Below are 20,154 nucleotides of genomic sequence, written 5' to 3' on the forward strand. Positions count from 1 at the left end.
TAGGCCTGCCTTTAATACTGCTCTACTTCTCCAATTGGAGGCCTACTGACTGCCGGGTATAGATTCTTTGTGTGAACTGGAGTCATGAGAAAACCCAAGCACCTATGGGCTAGCCTCTGCATGGCTTCGAAGGACTCATTTGACACAAAGGATCCCTATTCTCACTTGATGGAGGTCAGGAACCTTACAGAGGAAGGCGAGAGACCTCATCCAGGATGACTGCTTTTGTGCCAATTTGGCTTTGGATGCACACATGGGATCTTTCTTTGGATCCACCAGGTGCTGACAATCTAAGCCACAGCCTCACACTGGGCCAAGAGGCTGATTCAGACACATCCCTTTGCAAAGCAATTAAGCAAAGAGCCACAGGTGATGCCCATTCATTTCCATTTGAAAACTGTTTTCTTCAGGCTTCACAAAGGGGTGCCCTGAGGCAAAGGCCTTCCTGACATTCAGGGCCACAGAAGGATAGGTAAGCCCAAGGCCCAAAGCAGGCTTTCTCCAGGGAGACTTTACTGGTCACACTGATATCTGAGTTTTCTGAGATGCTCACCATTCCTTTCAACTATCCAGTACATGGCCATGTCACCGAGCTTGGAGGTGGTACATATCTTGGACACAAAACCATGAGCCTATTCTGGAGAGTGGCCAGAATTCAGGAAGAAAACAGGAACTTAGGAAGATAGTAGGTGTTGCCCATCCATAAGGCAAGCCGCAGTCCATTCATAAATTGGGCAGGATGAATGCTGGGAAGCTTTCTACTAGACAGGACACATCCATTGATGCATTCTCTTTTCTAATGTCTACAACCAGGGACACAGTGGGATACACAAACATAGAAACACTCGCCTTGTCAAAAGCCTTACTAGAAACAGTCCACTCCAAACCAAACAAACCGCCTTTCCTACCTATTCTCAGAACATGAGACAAAACCACAAACTCACACCCACACCCACAAAGGCACCTCCTTCCAAGTTGGTCTGTGACTACCCGGAGTGTCGTCTGACTGGTGGGCCATACTATGTTCCCCCGAAAGGGCCTGTCCTGTCTCACATCTGGCCTCCTTGGCCAACTCTGTGAAGTTGTCAGGAGCCAGCGGTGAGCCACTACCTGCTTTCTCAGGAAAGGCCCCTCTGCAGAGCTATCCTGGCATTTGGCAATCCTCACCTCAGTGGGTACCAAGAAAGACTGACTCTGTCCTTGGTAAATCCAAACAAGTGAGCCCACTGGGACTGGGACTGGGACTGGCTCTGGGTGCCTGGCTTCCTGGATCCCAAGTTCAGAGAGTTCCATCACCAAGGAAGTGAGGTGAGGTCACTTCCTTCAGGAACTGAATGAGGTCACTGCCTTGGCAACCACTGTGTCCTAACAGTTGCTTCCAAGGCTCCCATGAGATGGAGGCTTCCCCTTTTTCCTGTGACACTTTCACAAGTTAGAATGGAATATCAACCATAGGCACCAAGGAACAGCTCTCCACACAGGCCTGCTTTGGTCCATCTTGTCTACATTAAGAAGAGAGAGGCTCATTCAGACACATCCCTTCATCCCGACCAGGTGGTTTGCCATGGAAGATGACTTCTGCTCTCTCAGGTCCTTCATAGCTGCCTACATCTTCTCCAGGGATCATTTCTGCATGGACCTTTGAGGTTCTCAGCAGGTGGAAGATCCCCCACATTCCTGTATTGTAAGACCCACTCTGTCCCTGCTCTTCTGTAAAGTTAGATTGAGGGAACAGTGTATGGTTAGGGTTAAGAACCTGTTTGATGTGGCTTAGGAATCACTCTGCTGGATGAAGAATGGTATTGGGAACCTGCGATATTTATAATAATATATAGGTGAAATATATGTATGAAAACAGAAATCCAAGTAAGATTTGAAGGCCAGAAGGGCATTGGGCCCTTGATTGGGATACTTAGCTTTGAATGACTTTCTGCACAGATGTCTCAGATAAATCGATACACAATGGCATAGGACCTTGTACCTTGGATGATTGAATGTAGAAGAGAACATCCAGTCAAAAAGGGATAGTAGGTAGGATTAGGAAGATAGTTGGTAAGTTTTGGAAGAAGAGTGAGTATGCAATTTGGACCAAAAGTTCTTTAGCAATAGGGTGTCGGTTAGAGAGTGAATGTAAACGTCAGCACATGTGAAGAGTCAGTCACAATGATGAACTGGGGAACATATGTAGGAAAGCAGATATCAATAGAGACATTAGGAAATCAGGCAAAGTATAAAGTGAGTGAGTGGATTAGACATTTTCAACAGGGTTGAGGTTGAATATATCATCTTAGGAAGAAACAAATGTGTAGTCACCAATAGCATTGACATTTGAGAGCATTAGGCAACCTGGACAAGGATGTTTTTAGTAATCCATGCTCACTTTCCAATGAGGCTTTGGTGCAATCATAAGTGTGACCTTTGCATTTTGTGTCCAGAATATCACTGTGATAAAATGTATATGTAGATCAGGTGACATGAGTGTTTCTTCCACCATTTCTGGGAGTAATATGTTGAAGACATATAAATTAGCCTTTGGGGGTACAAATAGGTGTACCCTGGGTCTATGAATATAGAGATAATGCATGAATAGACCATACTGTGAATAAATAGTATAACAGGTTCCAATTTAAATAATGGATTGCATTGATATCTGAAAATATATAGGAAATCTAATATTGATACACAACCATTCATTCTAACCAGTTATACATCTAATGGTGATATTGGGGTTATGGTTTACCATGAAGGGGGTGTGAGTTTTGCTTCACAAGGGATTATGGAAATGGAAAAGAATGTGTTTGGAAAGAAGTCTCATGAAAAGACCAGTCAAGAAACGTGGAGGTATACATGTGTTCTGAAGCAGGAAGTGATTGAAAGGGAAATAAATGCCTAGAAATTTGTGAACTTGAGGATGAAATACATATCCTATGATGTGCATCAACTGAAGAAATAGTAATGTACCAGTGTTGAATAAAAATGAACGTCAAAATACACATCATGTCCCATAGGAATCTACTTGCATTCATGTTAAACTGGGTCAGTTACTGTAGAAATATTAGGATTTCAGCACTAGGAAACAAATATGTATTTCAGGTGGATGACTATTTCTGAGAATAATCTTGTGAAAAGTTGATTATAAATCCACCTATATGAACATGAATGAATTTAGGGAGTATATAATATGACACATACATTTCATATTTTGAAAAATCTGGAGAGTGTGTGTATGTGTGTGTGTACATATATATATATATATATATATATATATATATATATACACACAAAAGAAAAACACACACACAAACACAGACTTTAAAGAGTAGAAATATATATGCCAATCGAAATTCATCATGAAATATTTATCATCCACAGATCCAAAAATATTTATTTTACTGAACATGTATTTATGTATCATGTTGTTCAAGTGGGAAGCTCACCTGGAGGTTGAATTCTCAGTTCCAACAGCGTTTAGGAGGAGTGATCTCTTCTCACAACTTGTATCTGCCAAGTCAGCCACCTCACAAGAATGGACGTGGGATAGGAGGTAGGATTCTATATGTGCATGTAAAAATGCATGTTGCTGAATAGGCTACAGAGAAAGGGAGACAGGAATTCACATATTTGTTAACATTCAAAACACATGGAGAACTATTTCTATTAAATTGGACTAGATTTATAACACCTACCCTTTATAATGCCAAAGGCCAGTCCAACTATACACCAGGCCTCCTCTGAACTGCCTGTATTTCTATTCTGTTTGAGTTATTTTTCTCCATCATATTAGTATTCGTAGTCACAATCTAGTAGGGTATGGGTTAGTGTCAGGGATTCAGTATTTCGAACGGAAAATAGGAAAATGAATCCAATGTGTAGGCCAATATGTGCTACAAAAAAATCTTCCCACTCTCATCCAGAACATTGCCTTGACATTACCTTCACAATAAGTAAGACACAATTTGAGGAGAAGAGTTAGAAATGCTGTGAATACATATGTGGAATGGAAAATGCTCAGGAGTTCACAACCTTGGAAGTGGTAGACTAGTTTCCATGAGTAAGGGACAGGGTAAACACTCCACAAATGTGGAGCTCTGCTGGCCTAAAGACTTCCTGAGAAACTGCCTCTGAGGTTGGGCACTTGAAATATATGTTGTTGTCAGGAGCTTTAGCTTCCTTTGTAGTGAGACCATCAAACCTGGTCTGCATCTATGTGACCTGGAGGACATGGTTTCTGATTTTCCAATGAACATGAGGCAGAAGTGCTGAATTCTCTCTTTGCAGGTAAACTGTGGCCACTGGGGTCTAAGTGTCTCCCTGTGTGGTCTGTGAAGCCATTTGGTCATCCTCCACTTTTCGTGGTGTTTCTTGCTGCTGCACTGGTAGTTTGGAATTTGCTTCAGGAAATACAAGGAGTTCAACTGGGACACAGTGCTGGAGGGAGTTCTGTCACGTGTGGTGGGTCAAGGTCCTAGGAGAATGCACCAGCCAGGCTTCTATCCCACAGAGCTTGCCCCCTTGACCATAGCAACCTGATTCTGAACATTGCCCTGAAACCTCTCCATATAACAAGATGCCTTTACATAGAAGGGTCTGCTCACTGCACCATGTCAGTCACAAGCCATTTGGAAGCCAATGGCAGATCCACATGGCGCCACCACAGATGTTTTATCACACACCTGCACACCACTGCTCTAGGCCCACTACTCAGCAGGCCCCAACTTACTGGCAACTCTGTTTTACACCATTTTCATGAAACCCAGTCAATCAAGGCACTGTCTGGTACACTCATGATCAGCAACAGGACATCCAAAGGTTCTCCAGTGACACCTGGTCATGGGAATTTCAAAAATGTCATGGTATTTATCTAGCTAGCCATTTTTAAAGGATGAAGTTGGAGGCACTGTGTGTTTCCATTCCTTCAGGAACCATTAAATGGTGAGGAAGCTCATTTCGACGAAAGCTCTGGAGAACCCTCACAAACAAGTCTTCCCAAAGAGTGGCCAAAAGGTCACAGGAAGCCAGGCCCATTGAGGTCTACAATGTGAGGTCCACGTGTGTTTGGACTCTCCACGATGGCTGCCAGGTCTTTAAGAATAAACTCATGTGATATCCGGGCTGAGATTCCCAGTGCTCTGTGGAAAGCCAGCCTGGGCCTAGATCTCAGTTTCCAAGGGCGACTCTCATGCGTGGCCTCCTAACATCCCGACACAATTCACGGCAATACTTCTCTGAGGTCAGTTCCAGAACTCAGTCTCCAAGGGGAATCACACCAGAGTTCAAGCCCAGGTGGACCCAGTCATCTCTTCCCACTGCCACACCACAATTCAAACCAAAACACTGCCACATGGCCCTCATCTTCTTCCATATAGACACTCATCATAACCTCTGGCTGGAGGTTTCCATGAGGGGCACAGCCCAAGACAGTGTCCACAATATGCTCCCTTGCCTCTCATTTGCCTAATGTCAGGGTGGACTGGACACCCTTCCTGTGGACCTGGAGTGATCAAATAGGCCTGCCTTTAATACTGCTCTACTTCTCCAATTGGAGGCCTACTGACTGCCGGGTATAGATTCTTTGTGTGAACTGGAGTCATGAGAAAACCCAAGCACCTATGGGCTAGCCTCTGCATGGCTTTGAAGGACTCATTTGACACAAAGGATCCCTATTCTCACTTGATGGAGGTCAGGAATCTTACAGAGGAAGGCGAGAGACCTCATCCAGGATGACTGCTTTTGTGCCAATTTGGCTTTGGATGCACACATGGGATCTTTCTTTGGATCCACCAGGTGCTGACAATCTAAGCCACAGCCTCACACAGGGCCAAGAGGCTGATTCAGACACATCCCTTTGCAAAGCAATTAAGCAAAGAGCCACAGGTGATGCCCATTCATTTCCATTTGAAAACTGTTTTCTTCAGGCTTCACAAAGGGGTGCCCTGAGGCAAAGGCCTTCCTGACATTCAGGGCCACAGAAGGATAGGTAAGCCCAAGGCCCAAAGCAGGCTTTCTCCAGGGAGACTTTACTGGTCACACTGATATCTGAGTTTTCTGAGATGCTCACCATTCCTTTCAACTATCCAGTACATGGCCATGTCACCGAGCTTGGAGGTGGTACATATCTTGGACACAAAACCATGAGCCTATTCTGGAGAGTGGCCAGAATTCAGGAAGAAAACAGGAACTTAGGAAGATAGTAGGTGTTGCCCATCCATAAGGCAAGCCGCAGTCCATTCATAAATTGGGCAGGATGAATGCTGGGAAGCTTTCTACTAGACAGGACACATCCATTGATGCATTCTCTTTTCTAATGTCTACAACCAGGGACACAGTGGGATACACAAACATAGAAACACTCGCCTTGTCAAAAGCCTTACTAGAAACAGTCCACTCCAAACCAAACAAACCGCCTTTCCTACCTATTCTCAGAACATGAGACAAAACCACAAACTCACACCCACACCCACAAAGGCACCTCCTTCCAAGTTGGTCTGTGACTACCCGGAGTGTCGTCTGACTGGTGGGCCATACTATGTTCCCCCGAAAGGGCCTGTCCTGTCTCACATCTGGCCTCCTTGGCCAACTTTGTGAAGTTGTCAGGAGCCAGCGGTGAGCCACTACCTGCTTTCTCAGGAAAGGCCCCTCTGCAGAGCTTTCCTGGCATTTGGCAATCCTCACCTCAGCGGGTACCAAGAAAGACTGACTCTGTCCTTGGTAAATCCAAACAAGTGAGCCCACTGGGACTGGGACTGGGACTGGCTCTGGGTGCCTGGCTTCCTGGATCCCAAGTTCAGAGAGTTCCATCACCAAGGAAGTGAGGTGAGGTCACTTCCTTCAGGAACTGAATGAGGTCACTGCCTTGGCAACCACTGTGTCCTAACAGTTGCTTCCAAGGCTCCCATGAGATGGAGGCTGCCCCTCCTTCCTGTGACACTTTCACAAGTTAGAATGGAATATCAACCACAGGCACCAAGGAACAGCTCTCCACACAGGCCTGCTTTGGTCCATCTTGTCTACATTAAGAAGAGAGAGGCTCATTCAGACACATCCCTTCATCCCGACCAGGTGGTTTGCCATGGAAGATGACTTCTGCTCTCTCAGGTCCTTCATAGCTGCCTACATCTTCTCCAGGGATCATTTCTGCATGGACCTTTGAGGTTCTCAGCAGGTGGAAGATCCCCCACATTCCTGTATTGTAAGACCCACTCTGTCCCTGCTCTTCTGTAAAGTTAGATTGAGGGAACAGTGTATGGTTAGGGTTAAGAACCTGTTTGATGTGGCTTAGGAATCACTCTGCTGGATGAAGAATGGTATTGGGAACCTGCGATATTTATAATAATATATAGGTGAAATATATGTATGAAAACAGAAATCCAAGTAAGATTTGAAGGCCAGAAGGGCATTGGGCCCTTGATTGGGATACTTAGCTTTGAATGACTTTCTGCACAGATGTCTCAGATAAATCGATACACAATGGCATAGGACCTTGTACCTTGGATGATTGAATGTAGAAGAGAACATCCAGTCAAAAAGGGATAGTAGGTAGGATTAGGAAGATAGTTGGTAAGTTTTGGAAGAAGAGTGAGTATGCAATTTGGACCAAAAGTTCTTTAGCAATAGGGTGTCGGTTAGAGAGTGAATGTAAACGTCAGCACATGTGAAGAGTCAGTCACAATGATGAACTGGGGAACATATGTAGGAAAGCAGATATCAATAGAGACATTAGGAAATCAGGCAAAGTATAAAGTGAGTGAGTGGATTAGACATTTTCAACAGGGTTGAGGTTGAATATATCATCTTAGGAAGAAACAAATGTGTAGTCACCAATAGCATTGACATTTGAGAGCATTAGGCAACCTGGACAAGGATGTTTTTAGTAATCCATGCTCACTTTCCAATGAGGCTTTGGTGCAATCATAAGTGTGACCTTTGCATTTTGTGTCCAGAATATCACTGTGATAAAATGTATATGTAGATCAGGTGACATGAGTGTTTCTTCCACCATTTCTGGGAGTAATATGTTGAAGACATATAAATTAGCCTTTGGGGGTACAAATAGGTGTACCCTGGGTCTATGAATATAGAGATAATGTATGAATAGACCATACTGTGAATAAATAGTATAACAGGTTCCAATTTAAATAATGGATTGCATTGATATCTGAAAATATATAGGAAATCTAATATTGATACACAACCATTCATTCTAACCAGTTATACATCTAATGGTGATATTGGGGTTATGGTTTACCATGAAGGGGGTGTGAGTTTTGCTTCACAAGGGATTATGGAAATGGAAAAGAATGTGTTTGGAAAGAAGTCTCATGAAAAGACCAGTCAAGAAACGTGGAGGTATACATGTGTTCTGAAGCAGGAAGTGATTGAAAGGGAAATAAATGCCTAGAAATTTGTGAACTTGAGGATGAAATACATATCCTATGATGTGCATCAACTGAAGAAATAGTAATGTACCAGTGTTGAATAAAAATGAACGTCAAAATACACATCATGTCCCATAGGAATCTACTTGCATTCATGTTAAACTGGGTCAGTTACTGTAGAAATATTAGGATTTCAGCACTAGGAAACAAATATGTATTTCAGGTGGATGACTATTTCTGAGAATAATCTTGTGAAAAGTTGATTATAAATCCACATATATGAACATGAATGAATTTAGGGAGTATATAATATGACACATACATTTCATATTTTGAAAAATCTGGAGAGTGTGTGTATGTGTGTGTGTGTGTGTATATATATATACACAAAAAAAAACAACACACACACACAAACCCAGACATTAAAGAGTAGAAATATATATGCCAATCGAAATTCATCATGAAATATTTATCATCCACAGATCCAAAAATATTTATTTTACTGAACATGTATTTATGTATCATGTTGTTCAAGTGGGAAGCTCACCTGGAGGTTGAATTCTCAGTTCCAACAGCGTTTAGGAGGAGTGATCTCTTCTCACAACTTGTATCTGCCAAGTCAGCCACCTCACAAGAATGGACGTGGGATAGGAGGTAGGATTCTATATGTGCATGTAAAAATGCATGTTGCTGAATAGGCTACAGAGAAAGGGAGACAGGAATTCACATATTTGTTAACATTCAAAACACATGGAGAACTATTTCTATTAAATTGGACTAGATTTATAACACCTACCCTTTATAATGCCAAAGGCCAGTCCAACTATACACCAGGCCTCCTCTGAACTGCCTGTATTTCTATTCTGTTTGAGTTATTTTTCTCCATCATATTAGTATTCGTAGTCACAATCTAGTAGGGTATGGGTTAGTGTCAGGGATTCAGTATTTCGAACGGAAAATAGGAAAATGAATCCAATGTGTAGGCCAATATGTGCTACAAAAAAATCTTCCCACTCTCATCCAGAACATTGCCTTGACATTACCTTCGCAATAAGTAAGACACAATTTGAGGAGAAGAGTTAGAAATGCTGTGAATACATATGTGGAATGGAAAATGCTCAGGAGTTCACAACCTTGGAGGTGGTAGACTAGTTTCCATGAGTAAGGGACAGGGTAAACACTCCACAAACGTGGAGCTCTGCTGGCCTAAAGACTTCGTGAGAAACTGCTTCTGAGGTTGGGCACTTGAAATATATGTTGTTGTCAGGAGCTTTAGCTTCCTTTGTAGTGAGACCATCAAACCAGGTCTGCATCTATGTGACCTGGAGGACATGGTTTCTGATTTTCCAATGAACATGAGGCAGAAGTGCTGAATTCTCTCTTTGCAGGTAAACTGTGGCCACTGGGGTCTAAGTGTCTCCGTGTGTGGACTGTGAAGCCATTTGGTCATCCTCCACTTTTCGTGGTGTTTCTTGCTGCTGCACTGGGAGTTCGGAATTTGCTTCAGGAAATACAAGGAGTTCAACTGGGACACAGTGCTGGAGGGAGTTCTGTCACGTGTGGTGGGTCAAGGTCCTAGGAGAATGCACCAGCCAGGCTTCTATCCCACAGAGCTTGCCCCCTTGACCATAGCAACCTGATTCTGAACATTGCCCTGAAACCTCTCCATATAACAAGATGCCTTTACATAGAAGGGTCTGCTCACTGCACCATGTCAGTCACAAGCCATTTGGAAGCCAATGGCAGATCCACATGGCCCCACCACAGATGTTTTATCACACACCTGCACACCACTGCTCTAGGCCCACTACTCAGCGGGCCCCAACTTACTGGCATCTCTGTTTTACACCATTTTCATGAAACCCAGTCAATCAAGGCACTGTCTGGTACACTCATGATCAGCAACAGGACATCCAAAGGTTCTCCAGTGCCACCTGGTCATGGGAATTTCAAAAACGTCATGGTATTTATCTAGCTAGCCATTTTTAAAGGATGAAGTTGGAGGCACTGTGGGTTTCCATTCCTTCGGGAACCATCAAATGGTGAGGAAGCTCATTTCAACGAAAGCTCTGGGGAACTCTCACAAACAAGGCTTCCCAAAGAGTGGCCAAAAGGTCACAGGAAGCCAGGCCCATTGAGGTCTACAATGTGAGGTCTACGTGTGTTTGGACTCTCCACGATGGCTGCCAGGTCTTTAAGAATAAAATCATGTGATATCCGGGCTGAGATTCCCAGTGCTCTGTGGAAAGCCAGCCTGGGCCTAGATCTCAGTTTCCAAGGGCGACTCTCATGCGTGGCCTCCTAACATCCCGAAACTATTCACGGCAATACTTCTCTGAGGTCAGTTCCAGAACTCAGTCTCCAAGGGGAATCACACCAGAGTTCAAGCCCAGGTGGACCCAGTCATCTCTTCCCACTGCCACACCACAATTCAAACCAAAACACTGCCACATGGCCCTCATCTTCTTCCATATAGACACTCATCATAACCTCTGGCTGGAGGTTTCCATGAGGGGCACAGCCCAAGACAGTGTCCACAATAAGCTCCCTTGCCTCTCATTTGCCTAATGTAGGGTGGACTGGACACCCTTCCTGTGGACCTGGAGTGATCAAATAGGCCTGCCTTTAATACTGCTCTACTTCTCCAATTGGAGGCCTACTGACTGCCGGGTATAGATTCTTTGTGTGAACTGGAGTCATGAGAAAACCCAAGCACCTATGGGCTAGCCTCTGCATGGCTTCGAAGGACTCATTTGACACAAAGGATCCCTATTCTCACTTGATGGAGGTCAGGAACCTTACAGAGGAAGGCGAGAGACCTCATCCAGGATGACTGCTTTTGTGCCAATTTGGCTTTGGATGCACACATGGGATCTTTCTTTGGATCCACCAGGTGCTGACAATCTAAGCCACAGCCTCACACTGGGCCAAGAGGCTGATTCAGACACATCCCTTTGCAAAGCAATTAAGCAAAGAGCCACAGGTGATGCCCATTCATTTCCATTTGAAAACTGTTTTCTTCAGGCTTCACAAAGGGGTGCCCTGAGGCAAAGGCCTTCCTGACATTCAGGGCCACAGAAGGATAGGTAAGCCCAAGGCCCAAAGCAGGCTTTCTCCAGGGAGACTTTACTGGTCACACTGATATCTGAGTTTTCTGAGATGCTCACCATTCCTTTCAACTATCCAGTACATGGCCATGTCACCGAGCTTGGAGGTGGTACATATCTTGGACACAAAACCATGAGCCTATTCTGGAGAGTGGCCAGAATTCAGGAAGAAAACAGGAACTTAGGAAGATAGTAGGTGTTGCCCATCCATAAGGCAAGCCGCAGTCCATTCATAAATTGGGCAGGATGAATGCTGGGAAGCTTTCTACTAGACAGGACACATCCATTGATGCATTCTCTTTTCTAATGTCTACAACCAGGGACACAGTGGGATACACAAACATAGAAACACTCGCCTTGTCAAAAGCCTTACTAGAAACAGTCCACTCCAAACCAAACAAACCGCCTTTCCTACCTATTCTCAGAACATGAGACAAAACCACAAACTCACACCCACACCCACAAAGGCACCTCCTTCCAAGTTGGTCTGTGACTACCCGGAGTGTCGTCTGACTGGTGGGCCATACTATGTTCCCCCGAAAGGGCCTGTCCTGTCTCACATCTGGCCTCCTTGGCCAACTCTGTGAAGTTGTCAGGAGCCAGCGGTGAGCCACTACCTGCTTTCTCAGGAAAGGCCCCTCTGCAGAGCTATCCTGGCATTTGGCAATCCTCACCTCAGCGGGTACCAAGAAAGACTGACTCTGTCCTTGGTAAATCCAAACAAGTGAGCCCACTGGGACTGGGACTGGGACTGGCTCTGGGTGCCTGGCTTCCTGGATCCCAAGTTCAGAGAGTTCCATCACCAAGGAAGTGAGGTGAGGTCACTTCCTTCAGGAACTGAATGAGGTCACTGCCTTGGCAACCACTGTGTCCTAACAGTTGCTTCCAAGGCTCCCATGAGATGGAGGCTGCCCCTCCTTCCTGTGACACTTTCACAAGTTAGAATGGAATATCAACCACAGGCACCAAGGAACAGCTCTCCACACAGGCCTGCTTTGGTCCATCTTGTCTACATTAAGAAGAGAGAGGCTCATTCAGACACATCCCTTCATCCCGACCAGGTGGTTTGCCATGGAAGATGACTTCTGCTCTCTCAGGTCCTTCATAGCTGCCTACATCTTCTCCAGGGATCATTTCTGCATGGACCTTTGAGGTTCTCAGCAGGTGGAAGATCCCCCACATTCCTGTATTGTAAGACCCACTCTGTCCCTGCTCTTCTGTAAAGTTAGATTGAGGGAACAGTGTATGGTTAGGGTTAAGAACCTGTTTGATGTGGCTTAGGAATCACTCTGCTGGATGAAGAATGGTATTGGGAACCTGCGATATTTATAATAATATATAGGTGAAATATATGTATGAAAACAGAAATCCAAGTAAGATTTGAAGGCCAGAAGGGCATTGGGCCCTTGATTGGGATACTTAGCTTTGAATGACTTTCTGCACAGATGTCTCAGATAAATCGATACACAATGGCATAGGACCTTGTACCTTGGATGATTGAATGTAGAAGAGAACATCCAGTCAAAAAGGGATAGTAGGTAGGATTAGGAAGATAGTTGGTAAGTTTTGGAAGAAGAGTGAGTATGCAATTTGGACCAAAAGTTCTTTAGCAATAGGGTGTCGGTTAGAGAGTGAATGTAAACGTCAGCACATGTGAAGAGTCAGTCACAATGATGAACTGGGGAACATATGTAGGAAAGCAGATATCAATAGAGACATTAGGAAATCAGGCAAAGTATAAAGTGAGTGAGTGGATTAGACATTTTCAACAGGGTTGAGGTTGAATATATCATCTTAGGAAGAAACAAATGTGTAGTCACCAATAGCATTGACATTTGAGAGCATTAGGCAACCTGGACAAGGATGTTTTTAGTAATCCATGCTCACTTTCCAATGAGGCTTTGGTGCAATCATAAGTGTGACCTTTGCATTTTGTGTCCAGAATATCACTGTGATAAAATGTATATGTAGATCAGGTGACATGAGTGTTTCTTCCACCATTTCTGGGAGTAATATGTTGAAGACATATAAATTAGCCTTTGGGGGTACAAATAGGTGTACCCTGGGTCTATGAATATAGAGATAATGCATGAATAGACCATACTGTGAATAAATAGTATAACAGGTTCCAATTTAAATAATGGATTGCATTGATATCTGAAAATATATAGGAAATCTAATATTGATACACAACCATTCATTCTAACCAGTTATACATCTAATGGTGATATTGGGGTTATGGTTTACCATGAAGGGGGTGTGAGTTTTGCTTCACAAGGGATTATGGAAATGGAAAAGAATGTGTTTGGAAAGAAGTCTCATGAAAAGACCAGTCAAGAAACGTGGAGGTATACATGTGTTCTGAAGCAGGAAGTGATTGAAAGGGAAATAAATGCCTAGAAATTTGTGAACTTGAGGATGAAATACATATCCTATGATGTGCATCAACTGAAGAAATAGTAATGTACCAGTGTTGAATAAAAATGAACGTCAAAATACACATCATGTCCCATAGGAATCTACTTGCATTCATGTTAAACTGGGTCAGTTACTGTAGAAATATTAGGATTTCAGCACTAGGAAACAAATATGTATTTCAGGTGGATGACTATTTCTGAGAATAATCTTGTGAAAAGTTGATTATAAATCCACCTATATGAACATGAATGAATTTAGGGAGTATATAATATGACACATACATTTCATATTTTGAAAAATCTGGAGAGTGTGTGTATGTGTGTGTGTGTGTGTATATATATATACACAAAAAAAACAACACACACACACAAACCCAGACATTAAAGAGTAGAAATATATATGCCAATCGAAATTCATCATGAAATATTTATCATCCACAGATCCAAAAATATTTATTTTACTGAACATGTATTTATGTATCATGTTGTTCAAGTGGGAAGCTCACCTGGAGGTTGAATTCTCAGTTCCAACAGCGTTTAGGAGGAGTGATCTCTTCTCACAACTTGTATCTGCCAAGTCAGCCACCTCACAAGAATGGACGTGGGATAGGAGGTAGGATTCTATATGTGCATGTAAAAATGCATGTTGCTGAATAGGCTACAGAGAAAGGGAGACAGGAATTCACATATTTGTTAACATTCAAAACACATGGAGAACTATTTCTATTAAATTGGACTAGATTTATAACACCTACCCTTTATAATGCCAAAGGCCAGTCCAACTATACACCAGGCCTCCTCTGAACTGCCTGTATTTCTATTCTGTTTGAGTTATTTTTCTCCATCATATTAGTATTCGTAGTCACAATCTAGTAGGGTATGGGTTAGTGTCAGGGATTCAGTATTTCGAACGGAAAATAGGAAAATGAATCCAATGTGTAGGCCAATATGTGCTACAAAAAAATCTTCCCACTCTCATCCAGAACATTGCCTTGACATTACCTTCACAATAAGTAAGACACAATTTGAGGAGAAGAGTTAGAAATGCTGTGAATACATATGTGGAATGGAAAATGCTCAGGAGTTCACAACCTTGGAAGTGGTAGACTAGTTTCCATGAGTAAGGGACAGGGTAAACACTCCACAAATGTGGAGCTCTGCTGGCCTAAAGACTTCCTGAGAAACTGCCTCTGAGGTTGGGCACTTGAAATATATGTTGTTGTCAGGAGCTTTAGCTTCCTTTGTAGTGAGACCATCAAACCTGGTCTGCATCTATGTGACCTGGAGGACATGGTTTCTGATTTTCCAATGAACATGAGGCAGAAGTGCTGAATTCTCTCTTTGCAGGTAAACTGTGGCCACTGGGGTCTAAGTGTCTCCCTGTGTGGTCTGTGAAGCCATTTGGTCATCCTCCACTTTTCGTGGTGTTTCTTGCTGCTGCACTGGTAGTTTGGAATTTGCTTCAGGAAATACAAGGAGTTCAACTGGGACACAGTGCTGGAGGGAGTTCTGTCACGTGTGGTGGGTCAAGGTCCTAGGAGAATGCACCAGCCAGGCTTCTATCCCACAGAGCTTGCCCCCTTGACCATAGCAACCTGATTCTGAACATTGCCCTGAAACCTCTCCATATAACAAGATGCCTTTACATAGAAGGGTCTGCTCACTGCACCATGTCAGTCACAAGCCATTTGGAAGCCAATGGCAGATCCACATGGCGCCACCACAGATGTTTTATCACACACCTGCACACCACTGCTCTAGGCCCACTACTCAGCGGGCCCCAACTTACTGGCAACTCTGTTTTACACCATTTTCATGAAACCCAGTCAATCAAGGCACTGTCTGGTACACTCATGATCAGCAACAGGACATCCAAAGGTTCTCCAGTGACACCTGGTCATGGGAATTTCAAAAATGTCATGGTATTTATCTAGCTAGCCATTTTTAAAGGATGAAGTTGGAGGCACTGTGTGTTTCCATTCCTTCAGGAACCATTAAATGGTGAGGAAGCTCATTTCGACGAAAGCTCTGGAGAACCCTCACAAACAAGTCTTCCCAAAGAGTGGCCAAAAGGTCACAGGAAGCCAGGCCCATTGAGGTCTACAATGTGAGGTCCACGTGTGTTTGGACTCTCCACGATGGCTGCCAGGTCTTTAAGAATAAACTCATGTGATATCCGGGCTGAGATTCCCAGTGCTCTGTGGAAAGCCAGCCTGGGCCTAGATCTCAGTTTCCAAGGGCGACTCTCATGCGTGGCCTCCTAACATCCCGACACAATTCACGGCAATACTTCTCTGAGGTCAGTTCCAGAACTCAGTCTCCAAGGGGAATCACACCAGAGTTCAAGCCCAGGTGGACCCAGTCATCTCTTCCCACTGCCACACCACAATTCAAACCAAAACACTGCCACATGGCCCTCATCTTCTTCCATATAGACACTCATCATAACCTCTGGCTGGAGGTTTCCATGAGGGGCACAGCCCAAGACAGTGTCCACAATATGCTCCCTTGCCTCTCATTTGCCTAATGTCAGGGTGGACTGGACACCCTTCCTGTGGACCTGGAGTGATCAAATAGGCCTGCCTTTAATACTGCTCTACTTCTCCAATTGGAGGCCTACTGACTGCCGGGTATAGATTCTTTGTGTGAACTGGAGTCATGAGAAAACCCAAGCACCTATGGGCTAGCCTCTGCATGGCTTTGAAGGACTCATTTGACACAAAGGATCCCTATTCTCACTTGATGGAGGTCAGGAATCTTACAGAGGAAGGCGAGAGACCTCATCCAGGATGACTGCTTTTGTGCCAATTTGGCTTTGGATGCACACATGGGATCTTTCTTTGGATCCACCAGGTGCTGACAATCTAAGCCACAGCCTCACACAGGGCCAAGAGGCTGATTCAGACACATCCCTTTGCAAAGCAATTAAGCAAAGAGCCACAGGTGATGCCCATTCATTTCCATTTGAAAACTGTTTTCTTCAGGCTTCACAAAGGGGTGCCCTGAGGCAAAGGCCTTCCTGACATTCAGGGCCACAGAAGGATAGGTAAGCCCAAGGCCCAAAGCAGGCTTTCTCCAGGGAGACTTTACTGGTCACACTGATATCTGAGTTTTCTGAGATGCTCACCATTCCTTTCAACTATCCAGTACATGGCCATGTCACCGAGCTTGGAGGTGGTACATATCTTGGACACAAAACCATGAGCCTATTCTGGAGAGTGGCCAGAATTCAGGAAGAAAACAGGAACTTAGGAAGATAGTAGGTGTTGCCCATCCATAAGGCAAGCCGCAGTCCATTCATAAATTGGGCAGGATGAATGCTGGGAAGCTTTCTACTAGACAGGACACATCCATTGATGCATTCTCTTTTCTAATGTCTACAACCAGGGACACAGTGGGATACACAAACATAGAAACACTCGCCTTGTCAAAAGCCTTACTAGAAACAGTCCACTCCAAACCAAACAAACCGCCTTTCCTACCTATTCTCAGAACATGAGACAAAACCACAAACTCACACCCACACCCACAAAGGCACCTCCTTCCAAGTTGGTCTGTGACTACCCGGAGTGTCGTCTGACTGGTGGGCCATACTATGTTCCCCCGAAAGGGCCTGTCCTGTCTCACATCTGGCCTCCTTGGCCAACTTTGTGAAGTTGTCAGGAGCCAGCGGTGAGCCACTACCTGCTTTCTCAGGAAAGGCCCCTCTGCAGAGCTTTCCTGGCATTTGGCAATCCTCACCTCAGCGGGTACCAAGAAAGACTGACTCTGTCCTTGGTAAATCCAAACAAGTGAGCCCACTGGGACTGGGACTGGGACTGGCTCTGGGTGCCTGGCTTCCTGGATCCCAAGTTCAGAGAGTTCCATCACCAAGGAAGTGAGGTGAGGTCACTTCCTTCAGGAACTGAATGAGGTCACTGCCTTGGCAACCACTGTGTCCTAACAGTTGCTTCCAAGGCTCCCATGAGATGGAGGCTGCCCCTCCTTCCTGTGACACTTTCACAAGTTAGAATGGAATATCAACCACAGGCACCAAGGAACAGCTCTCCACACAGGCCTGCTTTGGTCCATCTTGTCTACATTAAGAAGAGAGAGGCTCATTCAGACACATCCCTTCATCCCGACCAGGTGGTTTGCCATGGAAGATGACTTCTGCTCTCTCAGGTCCTTCATAGCTGCCTACATCTTCTCCAGGGATCATTTCTGCATGGACCTTTGAGGTTCTCAGCAGGTGGAAGATCCCCCACATTCCTGTATTGTAAGACCCACTCTGTCCCTGCTCTTCTGTAAAGTTAGATTGAGGGAACAGTGTATGCTTAGGGTTAAGAACCTGTTTGATGTGGCTTAGGAATCACTCTGCTGGATGAAGAATGGTATTGGGAACCTGCGATATTTATAATAATATATAGGTGAAATATATGTATGAAAACAGAAATCCAAGTAAGATTTGAAGGCCAGAAGGGCATTGGGCCCTTGATTGGGATACTTAGCTTTGAATGACTTTCTGCACAGATGTCTCAGATAAATCGATACACAATGGCATAGGACCTTGTACCTTGGATGATTGAATGTAGAAGAGAACATCCAGTCAAAAAGGGATAGTAGGTAGGATTAGGAAGATAGTTGGTAAGTTTTGGAAGAAGAGTGAGTATGCAATTTGGACCAAAAGTTCTTTAGCAATAGGGTGTCGGTTAGAGAGTGAATGTAAACGTCAGCACATGTGAAGAGTCAGTCACAATGATGAACTGGGGAACATATGTAGGAAAGCAGATATCAATAGAGACATTAGGAAATCAGGCAAAGTATAAAGTGAGTGAGTGGATTAGACATTTTCAACAGGGTTGAGGTTGAATATATCATCTTAGGAAGAAACAAATGTGTAGTCACCAATAGCATTGACATTTGAGAGCATTAGGCAACCTGGACAAGGATGTTTTTAGTAATCCATGCTCACTTTCCAATGAGGCTTTGGTGCAATCATAAGTGTGACCTTTGCATTTTGTGTCCAGAATATCACTGTGATAAAATGTATATGTAGATCAGGTGACATGAGTGTTTCTTCCACCATTTCTGGGAGTAATATGTTGAAGACATATAAATTAGCCTTTGGGGGTACAAATAGGTGTACCCTGGGTCTATGAATATAGAGATAATGTATGAATAGACCATACTGTGAATAAATAGTATAACAGGTTCCAATTTAAATAATGGATTGCATTGATATCTGAAAATATATAGGAAATCTAATATTGATACACAACCATTCATTCTAACCAGTTATACATCTAATGGTGATATTGGGGTTATGGTTTACCATGAAGGGGGTGTGAGTTTTGCTTCACAAGGGATTATGGAAATGGAAAAGAATGTGTTTGGAAAGAAGTCTCATGAAAAGACCAGTCAAGAAACGTGGAGGTATACATGTGTTCTGAAGCAGGAAGTGATTGAAAGGGAAATAAATGCCTAGAAATTTGTGAACTTGAGGATGAAATACATATCCTATGATGTGCATCAACTGAAGAAATAGTAATGTACCAGTGTTGAATAAAAATGAACGTCAAAATACACATCATGTCCCATAGGAATCTACTTGCATTCATGTTAAACTGGGTCAGTTACTGTAGAAATATTAGGATTTCAGCACTAGGAAACAAATATGTATTTCAGGTGGATGACTATTTCTGAGAATAATCTTGTGAAAAGTTGATTATAAATCCACCTATATGAACATGAATGAATTTAGGGAGTATATAATATGACACATACATTTCATATTTTGAAAAATCTGGAGAGTGTGTGTATGTGTGTGTGTGTGTGTATATATATATACACAAAAAAAACAACACACACACACAAACCCAGACATTAAAGAGTAGAAATATATATGCCAATCGAAATTCATCATGAAATATTTATCATCCACAGATCCAAAAATATTTATTTTACTGAACATGTATTTATGTATCATGTTGTTCAAGTGGGAAGCTCACCTGGAGGTTGAATTCTCAGTTCCAACAGCGTTTAGGAGGAGTGATCTCTTCTCACAACTTGTATCTGCCAAGTCAGCCACCTCACAAGAATGGACGTGGGATAGGAGGTAGGATTCTATATGTGCATGTAAAAATGCATGTTGCTGAATAGGCTACAGAGAAAGGGAGACAGGAATTCACATATTTGTTAACATTCAAAACACATGGAGAACTATTTCTATTAAATTGGACTAGATTTATAACACCTACCCTTTATAATGCCAAA

Source organism: Spermophilus citellus (genome assembly GCF_964194105.1).
Source record: "Spermophilus citellus genome assembly, chromosome: 12".
Lineage (NCBI taxonomy): Eukaryota > Metazoa > Chordata > Mammalia > Rodentia > Sciuridae > Spermophilus > Spermophilus citellus.